Source organism: Poromitra crassiceps (assembly GCF_964638095.1).
Source record: "Poromitra crassiceps genome assembly, chromosome: 5".
NCBI classification, from domain to species: Eukaryota; Metazoa; Chordata; class Actinopteri; order Beryciformes; family Melamphaidae; genus Poromitra; species Poromitra crassiceps.
This window is the reverse complement of record NC_139642.1, coordinates 25,473,615-25,489,542: the sequence shown is the minus strand read 5'-3', so window position 1 is coordinate 25,489,542 and position 15,928 is coordinate 25,473,615.

Genomic DNA, 15,928 nt, shown 5'->3' with positions numbered 1-15,928 from the left:
TCACTCACTCACTCACTCACTCATCCCATGGCCTAGAGGGCCATAGGGGTGTCATGGTGGATGCTTGGGCAGTCAAGGATCTCCATCGCTCACGGTCTTCAGCTGTTCTTAGCAGGGTTTGGAAGCTGCGGCCAGTCCATTCTTTGATGTTGTCCATCCAGGACTTTCTCTGCCTGCCTCTTCTCCGCTTTCCCTCTACTGTCCCCTGCAGGATGGTCTTTGACAGGGAGGTGTGCCTTGCGACATGGCCATACCAGGCCAGTTTGCGACGTTTTACTATTGACAATAGAGGTTCCAGGTCTCCAGCATGGGAGGTCACTAGCTGTCTAACATAGTCATTTGTCCGGTGTTCTTTATATGAAATATGTAGCATTCTTCTGTAGCATTTGCTTTCAAAGGACTGTATCCTACGCTCCGTGTCCGCTGTGAGTGTCCAGCTCTCACAGCCATAGAGTAATGTGGAGAGAACAAGTGACTTGTAAAGTCTGACCTTCACTGGGAAGCTGATGGTGTTGCTTTTCCAGATACTGGCCAGTCTTGTCATGGCTGATGTTGCTATGCCGATTCTTGTTTTGATCTCTTCTATCTTGAATATTCCTCTAAATAGGCTATGGCTAAAAGTCCAAAAAAAGATAAAATTTTCTTCAGCGCCACGCCGCTTAATTCCTTGCAGCTCCCCCTACTTAAACCACTTTTTTGGAAGTTTAGCTCATTTGCCACATCCCCCCCACATAACCAAGATACACCATGCCTTACCGGCACTGTCCGCTCAGTTTACAGTGAGCTACAGTCGTGAAGTTAGTAATTATCGCCATAGAATGGAGGCTAATGGTACAGCTGTTAAAAATCTGCCAAAACACACATCTCACGGCGTCAAAATACATGTTGTGCGGGGACACACCACATGATGAAATATTAATCCAAAATGCACATAATTGGTATTTTTGGAAGGAAAAGAGGTAGCCGGCACTACTTTCCAAACATGGCCGCCGACCTCTTTTCCTTCCAAAAAGACAGTGCATTTTGGATTAACATTTCATCATGGTGAGTACCCGAAGCACAACATGTATTTTGGCGCCGTGAGATGTGTGTTTTGGCAGATTTTTAACAGCTGTACCATTAGCCTCCATTCTATGGTGATAATTACTAACTTCACGACTGTAGCTCACTGTGAACTGAGCGGACAGTGCCGGTAAGGCATGGTGTATCTTGGTTATGTTGGGGGGATGTGGCAAATGAGCTAAACTTAATTTAATAATGGTTCCAGCGCGCCTGATTAGGATGATTCCCCTTTTGACTCTCTATTGTCCAGTGTTGATGTTGATTGTCCAATGTTCCCAGCCGGGAAGCAGGCTCTACCTCAAATTAATATACAGTAGCGTGCAAATTAATCTTACATAGCCACACCTCCGTCTCGAATGTGAGATTACCTGCAAATTAACATCTTAATGACCGTATCAGTTTCATATAGAAAAGAGGGCTTGCGACACAAAGTTTATTTTGCTCCCGTGGACAACATTTAATGGACAGAGACAAACCGCCCGATCCGATACAGATCTTCGTCAGTGTCACGTGAAGCATATAGGCTACATTTCAGGAAATGTTTATATATAGGTACCGGTACATCCACCTAGTGGCTTGGAGGTAGACCTATAGGCTCACTTTATCAAAGAGGAAGTGCTATCCAAGAATAAAGAAATATATGTACATATATCAAAAGACACAGCATTTGAGTTCAAGTTTCAAAGGTAATTTAGTTAGGAAGTCAATAACCTTTAAAAAAAACAAGTAGAGTATACTAAGGAAAGACATAGCAGGTATTTCGATATCATGTGTAAGAAAACACCATATGTAGAGACAGATTTTAGTTTCAAGTTTCAAGACACTCAAACACACAGTATATACAAAAGAATATTCTAGAGTCCAATTCTAGCTCCAGGAAAAGAAAAGGAATAAGGAATACAAATATAGATAGATATATTATGCAGTACAGGCCTCTCAAGGTCTGATATGGGACTCTTCATTGAGTCCAATGGGTGCCATAGTGTTCAAGAAGTGGATCCACCATAGTTCTCTCTTTAATAAGAGGTTGTTGATGTTGCCTTCACGTCTTACTTGTTCTATGTCTGTGTATCTGAGTGAAGAGACGCTGTGGTGTGCATTTTTAAAATGTACAGCCACTGGACTCTCTAGGGCTAGGCTATGCGTGTTTTGAGTGGCCGTGTTGTTTTGCCCACATTTTCCGCATGGACATTTCAGCATTATACTGTAGATGACATTAGTAGTTTTTGCATGATATTTTTCCTTTTATGCTAATCTTTTTTCCTGTTGATGGATGGTGGAAAAAAGTGCATTTTGTTGTTCCTCATCACATAGTATCAATTTCATACTCATACAGGAAAATTGATAGATTATAACTTCTGGCAAGAAGCTGCTTGACCACAACCGAGTTTAATTTTAAAGGGCGTGGTTTTGCATGTGACATTATTATTATTTTCTATTATCATTTCTTTCTGACGTTCAAAAGTTATTTGTATTCAAAGTTTCTGTGAGTCCTAGTATCAATTCAGATTAGTCAGAAGTAAATGTGACAAGTTTCAACCTTTTTGGATCGACTTTCATAAACCTGCAATTGAAAGATTTCTCTCCTAGTCACAATTATTCTTTTATCTTATTCTTTGCCTCACGACTGTCTTGCAGGGGGCCCACAAGTTTGGTGCTCAGATCAGAAAAGCCCTCCTGGACCTGCTGCAGCGAGCAAAGAGAGACCACCAAAACAGCAGAGAGCCGAGCCGAAGAAGAGCAGCAGAGCGTTTCCGTACGGAGGCGCTGCGCACGTGGCGACCCGGCTGATGGCTGCAGATGGTCTTTTGGAACATTGAAGTGTGCCTTTATTACTTTCAAACAAGTAATAATGTATTATAATTCTGAAGTGTGCCTTTATTACTACTTCAAACTAGTAATGATGTTTGTATTATCCACTGCTGTCTGATGTGAACCAAAGTGCCCTTCTGGGACATGTATTAAACTGATTGATTGATTGATTCCCAGCTGTTGAAGGGAAGGTGTGCAAGTCTCTTTGTGATATTATTGAGTGATCTGTTGAGGAGAGGTCAAGGCTTTTTTTTGTACAGCCAATAGGGCAATATTCAAGAGACAGCTTCATGGGGAAACCAGTGTTATAACTAGAATGGTGTTTTGCCAATATTGAGCACAGCGGTAGTTCATGCAGGCCATGGATGTCAAGCCCAGCTTAAACCCAGCCCACAGCTGATTAGGAACTGATGTCAAACCCAGCCCACATCAGCTGACTGCTTAGCTGATGGCTCAACTCAAAGAGGGCACCCTCTTTAAATTATGCTGCAGTCTGCTGCCTAAGATGGCTGATTCATCTGCAAGCTGTTTGCAACCCACCTCCTCCCCAGCTCCTCCTTTCATGATGTGTCTGACTTAAACAATGTCATTTCTGTTGTCATTGTTGCTTGCTCTGTTCTGTATCTGGGGGTCTTTTGTTGCTCTCCTTGCCTTAAGGCTATTCCATGTTGCTCATGGACGGGCAAGGAGCTCCCGGAATCTGCTGCTCCCGCTCTCCAGAACAGAGCCATACCGCCAAATATAACTCATGCTAATAAAAGCTTTAAATTGATCTAAGTGGTCTTGTGTTTTGACTAAAGTGGTCCTGACTGAAATGCAGTTATGTTTGTGTGTATTTAACTTGTTGTGTGACATTGATGGTTGGTGAAGATGGCAAAAGGTCTACAGAATCTCAAATTATACAGTAAGTGTTTAATGAGGGATGGGGATTTATATACGATTTTCACTACTCTCTTGATATTTACCCTATCACCCTTCTCTTGATATTTTCTCTGTGCAGTAAATGGCAGAGACAGTAGAGGCCACTATAACTGATTTGAAAGGAAATGAGCTGCTAATAAATATTGAATCATAACTCCTAAAATGCATAGTCACAGTCTTCCTCCGTTCTCTCGTTTTCTCCCTCCTCTTTTTTGTGGAAAATGTTCCCATCCTGCTGTACTCTCCATCGAAGCGCCACTCCCTCCTGCTTTTGTTGGATCTGCAGAAGTAAGCAAATATACACAAACACCCAGAAATCACACCTTTTTATGATCATTCAGCTAGTTGTGTACTCTCTACTCACTCACTCTACTATAAGACTCACTTGATTCAAAATGGCTTGTCTCACAGCAGGATCGTTGAGGTTCAAGGACGAATGTGACTTGAGTTCCAATCTCACGACCTGCCTCGTGACTCGAGGGATTTCAATCTCCTCGGGCTTCTCAGTGGCTGGCTCCATTATTTTACCTGAAAGATTCAGCATGATCGCATGAGAGAGGAGAAGAGTTGACAGTCTTCGTTAGGAGGAGGACACACAGTGTCTGGGGAAAGGGGGTCCTTAGAGAAGTTGTAGTCATTTTAATGCTATTGTTTACAGTTTGATTCTCTTCCAGCATCTGCTTGCTCTGAGGAACTATACATTGCATATCAATACAGACTTCTGACTTCTGTCCATGCATTGTGGTTGGCAATCAGTTGCTTTCTAGTTCATCATAACTACATGAGATGAAAACAACACAAATGCCATCCTCACCAGTGAATGCAGTGATTGTTGCTCCACTGCTTTTGACAGTTTGAAAGATGGTGAAGAGAGTGAAATCATATTTCGTCTGAGCCGTGAGATGAGACCACCGCAGACTCCGCCCCAGCAGGTACAGTGAAGTCATTGCCATTAAACTGTAGCGTGTATGTTAGGTCCGCCACTCTATCCCATCGGAGTGTTATACTGGTCTCACTTTGTGTTAACACCGTGCGCGGTGCGGGTGTGTGTTTCTCACAAAATGTTATTACCCTTAACATGTGCGCGGGTGTGTGTGTGTGTGTGTGTGTGCCCCTTAAGTTTACATCCATCAGTCACTCTTATGACATCACTGATGACATCCTCAGTGTCTTATGACATCATCAGTGACTTATGACATCACTGATGACATCATCAGTGATGTCACAATGCCTCATATGACATCAGCGGTGGGACAAAAACAGAGAACAAACATTGCCCACATGCTCCCTATTTACAGATGATGATGATGAAATGCTCAAAGTAATATATTACATGTAATATATGTTACTTTTGTAATGAGTTACCCCCAACACTGCTTACCAGTGACTGCAGCCTTTGTTTCTCCGCTGCTTCTGACATCTCCAAACACAGTGAAGAGAGTGAAATCATAATCTGTCTGAGCAGTAAGAGGAAAGACCCGGTACTCCATAGAGGTCTCCCCAGCAGGTACATTGATGTTAATGTCATTGCCACCATTATATTGTAGTGTGTATGTTGGGATGTTCGCCACCTTATCCCATTGCAGACTAATCGTGCATCCCTTTATAACTGGGAACTGGTAATCTTACGACTTCAAAGGTCATGAGCTGGGACGGTGACGTCACCAGAGCAGGTATTTCCCATTCCAAACTCGTAGGAGCCTCAGCAGCCCCGACCTCAAAAATCCAAGATGGCTGTGCCTCGTAACAACAGTTATAATCGTAGTAATGTTGTTTAGCACTTCTGTTTTGTTTGTGTCTCATTAGATCAGCTGTACACACAGCACTGCCTAACTTCTATCTGGGTGGACATGAGGCTGCAGTGTTTGTATGCGCAAAATGCCATGTTATCAACTGTTATTGCTAACAATGGCTAGCCTGGCTAGCGACTGGATCTGACCAGTGAACAGTGAACTTCCCAGCTCAAGTTTTCTGCAAATGAAACGCTAACAAAACGGATGTGACGTCATTTAGCCTCCACATCCCAGTTATTTTGCGATAAAGGAACGCACGATAAGTCTTAATTTGCCCTGACACCCTCACGTCCTGTAGCTACATTTTCAGGAGCTCAGAGAGAAAAAGAGTTGGAAGTCTTCAAGTTACCGTAAATTCCGGACTATAAGCCGCACCTTTTTTCCCGTTTTTTGGCCTTTTTTGGCCCCTGCGGCTTATATAACGGTGCGGCTTATCTATGGATTTTTTCAACAAAAAAAAACAAAAACAAAAAAAAATCTCTCTTTTTTAGCACTCTTTCTAACTATAAATCCTATATAACTATAATAAGTTTTAATTTCCTCTCTTGCCCTCTTTTCACCACACTGTATGACACTGTATGACACTGTGTGCACTGTAAAAAACAACACAGGTGGTGTTGTGTTATGTTGTTTTGTTGAAATGTTAATAAATGGGAGCTTCCTACCTGTAAGCTACCCTTACATATGGTAATTAAACATTAAAACACAATAAAAAAAAAAAAAAAAAAAAAAAAAAAAAAAAACCCACTAAAACACCCGCGGCTTATAGTCCGGTGCGGCTTATATAAGAAAAAAATAGTCAACTTTGCAGGTGCGGCTTATACACCGGTGCGGCTTATAGTCCGGAATTTACGGTACTTTCAAAATGTAATATACTACATAGTACTTACATTAGAGTAACAAGTTGTTGCAGAATTTGTTCAGAAACACAGTGAAGAGAGTGAAATTATATTTAGGTCTAGCAGTGAGTTGTATGATTTTATGTGTCCCAGCTGTTGTTTTATTACTTTTTTATTATTATTATTATCCTTACTTTCCCATTTTTATTTTTATTTTATTTATTTACTAGGCATAAGTATACCGTATGTTTGTTTGTTTTTATGTGAAGCACATTGAATTTGCCTTGTATATGAACTGTGTCATTTGTTTTGCTTTGCCTTGCCTCATAATCCCATAAACCCCTCATACCATTATGGCTCTATAGGGAAGTTTCATTTTACTTAGCTCAGAAATAATTTGTATATGACAAAAAATGTATTTATGTCTATTCAATAGCCACCTACCAGTGAAAGCTGTAAATTGGTGTCCAGTGCTATAGACTCCATCCCTCACAGTGGAGAGGATGAAATGATACTCAGTGGCAGCAGTAAGAAGTGAGACCACATATTGAACTGGTGCCGTTCCAGCAGGTGCAGTGATGGAGAACGTATGGCCACCATCAATATGTAGCCAGTATGTTGAGAGGCTCATCACCTTATCCCATTGCAGACTAATACTAGTCTCACTTTGTCCTGTCACCCTCACTTCCTGTACATTGTCAGGAACTGAGAGAGGAAAAGAGAGTCCATAGCTGTTAGTGGAGAACATGTTGAGGCAGAATTTGTTCAAAAAGGGGAAAAAAGAAAATAGGACTTACAAATCAAGGGTTTGAATCCCTTCCAACATCACATTTTTAACAGTCAATGATATCAGATGAACACCAACCGTCTGCTTACTGAGAAACTATAAACTGCTATTCAAACAGACTGTATACTGTACATGCACGTTTGGCGCGACAATGTGAGTGACTGTGCTTCAATGTGTAATACGTGGCTGTCTGTTATGTGTATGTTGTGTGTTCTGATGTAAGTTGTATGTTTGCACTGTCACCAGTGTTGGGCAAGTTACTTTCAAAATGTAATATACTACATATTACTAGTTACTTTCATTTGAAAGTAATAAGTTACTTTACAATATTCTGTCTGTGTAGAGTAACTCGTTACTTATTACACTACTTTTGCATTACTTTCACCAAAACAACAGCAGCAGCAGAATGACATCGCCGCCCCGGGACCATCCCGAAAAATTATTTCAACCGCCTTGAAGTCAGTGTAAACCGCCCAAAATTCTAAATTATATTCTTTTCTTTGTTATTGTCATCTATAGTGGTTATTTGCATAGAAACACACAGTTTGATTAGGAAATGATTGTATCTTTTTTAAATATGTGCTTTGATTAAAAAAAAAAAAAAAAACTAAATTTGTAACTTGAGTTACTTGACAAAGTAACTGGTATAATATTACTGAAATCTTATAAGTAATAAGTTATATTACTGAGTTACTGCTAAAAGTAATATATTACATGTAATATGTTACTTTTGTAATGAGTTACCCCCAACACTGCTTACCAGTGACTGCAGCCTTTGTTGCTCCGCTGCTTCTGACATCTCCAAACACAGTGAAGAGAGTGAAATCATAATCCGTCCCAGCAGTAAGGGGAAAGACCCGGTACTCCATAGAGGTCTCCCCAGCAGGTACATTGATGTTAATGTCATTGCCACCATTATATTGTAGTGTGTATGTTGGGATGTTCGCCACCTTATCCCATTGCAGACTTATACTAGTCTCACTTTGCCGCAACACCCTCACTTCCTGTACATTTTCAGGAGCTGAGAGAGAAAAAGAGTTGGCAGTCTTCAAGTTACTTTCAAAATGTAATATACTACATATTACTAGTTACTTTCATTAGAGTAACAAGTTGTCCAGAAACACGGTGAAGAGAGTGAAATTATATTTAGGTCCAGCAGTGAGTTGTATGATTTTATGTGTCCCAGCTGTTGCTTTATTACCTTTTTATTTTTATTTATTATCCTTACTTCCCCATTTTTATTTTTATTTTATTTATTTACTAGGCATAAGTATGTTTGTTTTTTTGTTTTTATGTGAAGCACATTGAATTTGCCTTGTATATGAACTGCGCCATGTAAATTAAGTTTGTTTTGCTTTGCCTTGCCTCATAAACCCATAAACCCCTCATAGCATAATAATTTGTATATGACAAAAAAAGTTATTTATGTCTATTCAATAGCCACCTACCAGTGAAAGCTGTAAATTGGTGTCCAGTGCTATAGACTCCATCCCTCACAGTGGAGAGGATGAAATGATACTCAGTGGCAGCAGTAAGAAGTGAGACCACATATTGAACTGGTGCCGTTCCAGCAGGTGCAGTGATGGAGAACGTATGGCCACCATCAATATGTAGCCAGTATGTTGAGAGGCTCATCACCTTATCCCATTGCAGACTTATACTAGTCTCACTTTGTCCTGTCACCCTCACTTCCTGTACATTGTCAGGAACTGAGAGAGGAAAAGAGAGTCCATAGCTGTTAGTGGAGAACATGTTGAGGCAGAATTTGTTCAAAAAGGGGAAAAAAGAAAATAGGACTTACAAATCAAGGGTTTGAATCCCTTCCAACATCACATTTTTAACAGTCAATGATATCAGATGAACACCAACCGTCTGCTTACTGAGAAACTATAAACTGCTATTCAAACAGACTGTATACTGTACATGCACGTTTGGTGCGACAATGTGAGTGACTGTGCTTCAATGTGTAATACGTGGCTGTCTGTCTGTTATGTGTATGTTGTGTGTTCTGATGTAAGTTGTATGTTTGCACTGTCACCAGTGTTGGGCAAGTTACTTTCAAAATGTAATATACTACATATTACTAGTTACTTTCATTTGAAAGTAATAAGTTACTTTACAATATTCTGTCTGTGTAGAGTAACTCGTTACTTATTACACTACTTTTGCATTACTTTCAACAAAACAACAGCAGCAGCAGAATGACATCGCCGCCCCGGGACCATCCCGAAAAATTATTTCAACCGCCTTGAAGTCAGTGTAAACCGCCCAAAATTCTAAATGATATTCTTTTCGTTTGTTATTGTCATCTATAGTGGTTATTTGCATAGAAACACACAGTTTGATTAGGAAATGATTGTATCTTTTTTAAATATGTGCTTTGATTTAAAAAAATAAAAAAATAAATTTGTAACTTGAGTTACTTGACAAAGTAACTGGTATAATATTACTGAAATCCTATAAGTAATAAGTTATATTACTGAGTTACTGCTAAAAGTAATATATTACATGTAATATGTTACTTTTGTAATGAGTTACCCCCAACACTGCTTACCAGTGACTGCAGCCTTTGTTGCTCCGCTGCTTCTGACATCTCCAAACACAGTGAAGAGAGTGAAATCATAATCCGTCCCAGCAGTAAGGGGAAAGACCCGGTACTCCATAGAGGTCTCCCCAGCAGGTACATTGATGTTAATGTCATTGCCACCATTATATTGTAGTGTGTATGTTGGGATGTTCGCCACCTTATCCCATTGCAGACTTATACTAGTCTCACTTTGCCGCAACACCCTCACTTCCTGTACATTTTCAGGAGCTGAGAGAGAAAAAGAGTTGGCAGTCTTCAAGTTACTTTCAAAATGTAATATACTACATATTACTAGTTACTTTCATTAGAGTAACAGGTTGTCCAGAAACACGGTGAAGAGAGTGAAATTATATTTAGGTCCAGCAGTGAGTTGTATGATTTTATGTGTCCCAGCTGTTGTTTTATTACATTTTTATTTTTATTTATTATCCTTACTTCCCCATTTTTTTTTATTTTTTTTTATTTACTAGGCATAAGTATGTTTGTTTTTTTGTTTTTTTTATGTGAAGCACATTGAATTTGCCTTGTATATGAACTGCGCCATGTAAATTAAGTTTGTTTTGCTTTGCCTTGCCTCATAAACCCATAAACCCCTCATAGCATAATAATTTGTATATGACAAAAAAAGTTATTTATGTCTATTCAATAGCCACCTACCAGTGAAAGCTGTAAATTGGTGTCCAGTGCTATAGAATTCATTCCTCACAGTGGAGAGGATGAAATGATACTCAGTGGCAGCAGTAAGAGATGAGACCACATATTGAACTGGTGCCGTTCCAGCAGGTGCAGTGATCGTGAACGTATGGCCACCATCAATATGTAGCCAGTATGTTGAGAGGCTCATCACCTTATCCCATTGCAGACTTATACTAGTCTCACTTTGTCCTGTCACCCTCACTTTCTGTACATTGTCAGGAACTGAAAGAGGAAAAGAGAGTCCATAGCTGTTAGTGGAGAACATGTTGAGGCAGAATTTGTTCAAAAATGGGAAAAAAAGAAAATAGGACTTACAAATCAAGAGTTTGAATCGCTTCCAACATCACATTTTTAACAGTCAATGATATCAGGTGAACACCAACCATCTGCTTACTGAGAAACTATAAACTGCTATTCAAACAGACTGTATACTGTACATGCACGTTTGGCGCGACAATGTGAGTGACTGTGCTTCAATGTGTATGTGGGACGTGTGGCTGTCTAGGTGTGTATGTTGTGTGTTCTGATGTAAGTTGTATGTTTGCACTGTCACTATGTAAAGTCTGTTTTGGGGACCCCAGGAAGAATAGCTGCAGCATTGCTGTAGCTAATGGGGATCTAAATAAAACTTGAAACTTGAAATCACCCAAAGATAAAAGTCAGTGACTCGTACTCATACAACTCGTACCTGGTGGTGGTGGTGGTGGAGGAGTTGTTTTTATTCTGGCCATTGCGGCTGTTGTGATTGCTGTGGTTGCTGGTGCTGATGTGCTGCTGGGTTCAATGGGACACTAAAAAACAGAATTATAGCTTTGTTAGCATACACAGAAAAGAATGATGTCATCTAAAAAAATAAAGAAATGAAGCTTTCATTCATTTGAAATGTTCGTATTCATCTATTTATGGAATCTACAGAATTGAAGGAAAATCTAATGCAATCTCTAAATATCCCACCACAATGTAATTTCTGCTTTTTTTCTTCTCCAAGTCACATGACTTACCCAAACATAACACCTCCTCAACTTTATTATCATGATTATTTTGAAAACGTCAATAGTTTTATATCCCATAATGCAGCAGGGGATGAGTTAAGCATAGAGGTAAAAAATTACCACACTTTTGAGATGTAAAGCAATTTTTTTTCTCAGTGTTTTAAATAACCTTTATGTCTCTTTTAACCTTAATTTATTCAGTGGAGTCTCACTGAGAGCAATGTTCTCTTTTTCAGGAGCGCCCTATTCACATTCACACCTCGAAGCTGCCCAGTACAACCACAGTCTGATCTGTTGGCCACTGAGCAGCTCCACTGGAGCGGTTGGGGTTAGGGGCCTTGCTCAAGGACACCTCAGTGGTGTTAATGAGGGAGGGGTGCAAGCGCTGCCTTTTCACTTTCCCCGCCCAGATTTATCCTGCCGGTCCTGGGGATGGAACCGACGACCTTCCGGTCACAAACTCGCTTCTCTAACCGTTGGGCCACCACTGCCCCAAGAGGAGCAGTTTTCCTGAGAGGGCTCAAATCTGTATCACAATCTAGATCAGAAAACTTAATGAGACAAATGTAGCTATGACAGTATATGCAGCTTACAGGAAACCTCAAGACACCTCATTACTATATGTAAATTATGGTCTACAACTTGGTGTAGTTCTGTCTTTTGTTAGATCCCTTTTCTATTATCATTGTGTCAGAAATGTATGTTCAGAATGTACTGAAAATGTCCTTTTGGCTGATAGATTGTTTGACAAAATACTAAAATATGTTCTTACACCTATAATACATGGACTATTCAGAGGCACTTGCCTTTTTGACAAATTTATATACAGTAATTTGTCCAACAAATTATATAATGCATTCATAAAATGCACACATTCCACATCCCACATTGACCTCAAATAGCATGTTAATAACTTAAGATATCTCTTGTGGGCTACTTTTATTCTGCCATTGTAACATTTAATTATATTGTAATAAACATAACTGTATAAATACATCATTCAACACTATCTATAATTTGATACAAATATAGCATGTGTTGGAGACACATTTTCCTTTATCTTTGTCAGTAAGTTGTTTCCTCAGTCGTGCTTCTGTTTCTCTAAGCAAATGAGCAAGAATAGATTAGTGGAAACGGCATGAACAATAAATGTGCGTTCATATTTCAGAGTGTGAAAACGTCCATCCGCCCTGTGTTGTGCACTCAATAGAATTGGGGTTTGCTTTCTCTACTGACAGAGATGTTGCTCAGAAGACTCAACACGCAATCAAGACTGAATGTTGTGTGTACACTACAGCTTATAGGTTTCAACAATTAAAACCATGCATGTTATCTTCATTATAAATGTAATTGTATCGGGATCTTTTTTTTCAACGTTCCGCTGACAAAGAAAAGCTGTGAAATGTGATTGCAATCAAAGTGAGAAGTCAAAAACGTACCCAAAGTGACATCACGAAGAGAGCCCACAGCAAGTTAACTGAGTCCATTTTGAAAGATAAAGACTGCATCATTTTTTCAGATCTGTTAAACTGCAGACATATTATGATCTTGTTGATTTCTCTTCGTTTGCTGTGCAAAGACCAACTCCTAAGTTTACTGTCAGTATACTGCCAACGGTCTGTTGACAACAACAAAAACACAGCACCCAAGGTTGACAAAAATGTCTTCGTGGCTGGGGTATAGAAATCCAATATTTACGTAATTCCACCTATTTGACTTTAATTCTCAACCCGGTCCTCCTCTTGGTCACCTCTGGTCCTCTCTCATAGTCCTCAGTGACTTATGTTACTGCTACTTCTCTTTTTTGGCCTAGCCCTAGTAAGACCACAGCGACCTTTGCCCCGCCTGTTACTTCCTTATTAACTGTCATAATAATAATAATAATAATAATAATAATAAACCTCCTGCTCACCTATAAGCCCTCCACAACCTAGCCCCCACCTATCTTTCCGACCTCCTGCAGGAGTACACACACCCTCCCGCTCCCTGCGCTCATCCTCAGCTGGTCTCCTGACCATCCCCACGTCCCGCCTCAATACCCTCGGTGCCAGGGCCTTCAGCTGCACCACCCCCAGGCTCTGGAATTCCCTACCCCCTCACATCCACCAGTCTGAAGTCTGACACCATAATAACATTCAAATCCCACCTTAAAACCCACCTGTCCCACCCCCCCCCCCATACTGGTCTTTAATTTAAATTTTTGTCGTTGGTTTTATGCTGAATGTTTTTTCATATACTGTACATTGTATGGTTTTAAATTTATATGCATAACTGTTTTTCATGCACTGTAAGGTGACCTTGGGTGTGAGTGTGTTGGGTGTAAGGTGCCTCCAAATAAAATGTATTATTATTATTATTACTAGTGGAGTGCCCGTTCCCCCATGCACCACCCCATGGGCGCTCAACCTCTGCGCGTTGTACTCACCTGACCTGTTTCCCTCTGCAAATGGGTGGAGGGATGTGACCTATTTATATGAGTGCTCTGTCACTTCCTGCTTCATTCTGAAGAAGGTCGTTGGTGACCGAACGCCAAGAAATAAATCTACTGGGGGGAATTAAATTTATTTAATTTTTATTTATTTTTGTTTTGTGGTAAATACAAATCTGATGTCACTCAGCACATGTTCTGATGGGTATTGGGGGGGTGATATGAGTGGGCAGGTGGGATGAGGGCTCAGGCATCCTGGCTAATGTCTGTCATAATGTCTTGTAATTATGCTGAACTATTGATGTCAATAAAAAATTGATTAAAAAAAAAAAAAAAAAAAAAATCTACTGGGAGAAGTCTACAAGCAGTGTGCGGACTCTACTTCTTTGATCCAATATACAGGCTATATGTACAGTAGCTATGTATATATAATTATTTTTATTTAGTGAGTAGTTCTACAAGAACTGAACAAAAAAAAACAGTTTGAGCAGAGCAAATCTAAACACGAGCAGGGGCTATTTGAGTGTGAGGGCGGGGTTTGAGGGAAAGCCTTGTAAAATCTGAACATGAAATCAATAAATCATGCTCTCAAATTGATAAACTGCACTCTTGAATAAAGATAGGGAAAAATAATTATTACCAAAGACACACCGCAAACACTAGGGGTGCGTTAGTAAATAACACTCCGAGCACCCAGAGCGCACTCCGGCACAAGCTGGACGGTTGGCAAATTCTGAGCACTGTTGTAATACAGAGCTCAGTTATTCAGAGTGCGACACTCTGGGAGTGGCAGAGCGCAATCTGAGTGCTCCGTCTGTGTGGCCGGAGCAGCAGAGTGTCAGGAGGAGCAAATGAACAGCCAACATGGCAGCGGGAGTAATGCCATTCGATAGCAAAGTCTTTCTGTTATCCATTTCAGAACTGAGTTGACAGTTTGTTTACGTCTTTGCCTCTAGGTGCTCATTGTTGTGTTGTTTCTGCCCTGCACTTCCCAGAGATCGCCTGTCAATCTGAATTGCCACATGACCTCGCAGTCAAATCACCAGTGCATGTGAGAATTGTTTTAATTGTTGGGTCTAAAAATAAAGAGCCTGGTCTTCTACCTGCTCTACTTGTAAAGCACCTTGAGATAACTCTTGTTATGATTTGGAACTATATAAATATAATATTGATTGATTGATTCATAATACGTGGATGAGAGAGGGACAGTCATGAGTAACTCCTGAGTTTGGCTTCCGGCCCACTCACTCACTCACTAATCTGCTGAGTCATTCACCCACTCACTCCTTGTCTGTCACTATACTGTCTCATCACGTTTACAGTAGGCCTACATTGCTGTTGGTTAAAATTTTGATTCAGCCACATTTGTGAATTAAATCATTTCATTCATTTTGAAGAGTTATAAAAAAAAAAAAGCCATTAGGCCTACTAACAAAGTGTCGCTGTAGTCTCCATTTATCTGCCCATTTTGGACTGTAGTTTTCAGACTTGTTTGATTTAAACCAACAATTGATAATAAGCTGTGACAAAATTTGCCGTCGTTGAGAGCAAAGCGGTAATTTATGTCTGTCTGTAACACACAGATTTTCTAGAGGTCGGCCTATATCTTCCAACACCACCTGTGCTGACTTTGTTGTAGGTCACAGTTCAGTAGAAGTTGCACAGTCGTAACAGGGGTAAAGAGAGAGCAGATGTCAAATTCAAAATGGATGTTCAGAGGTTGCTTGATCAAATCTTCCCTTTCTTAGCCCTCTCTTCAAAAAGCCCCTTGCTCTGCAAAGGCCAGCTTTCAACAGGAAGCTGCTGTGGTCGATAGATGCAACAGTACGGGATGGCTATTGTTTCGTATTTATCCGATAATGGTGCCTGAACCAATACTTTTCTCAATTTAAAGCGCATTTAAAGTGGATTCTTGTTTTTCTTTTTTTAAAGAGGATTTCAAATGATAATGTTATAAATGAGGCGGCTAAATCTGCGTCGCAAATCGGTAACTGCTAGTACCAGTTGTAAA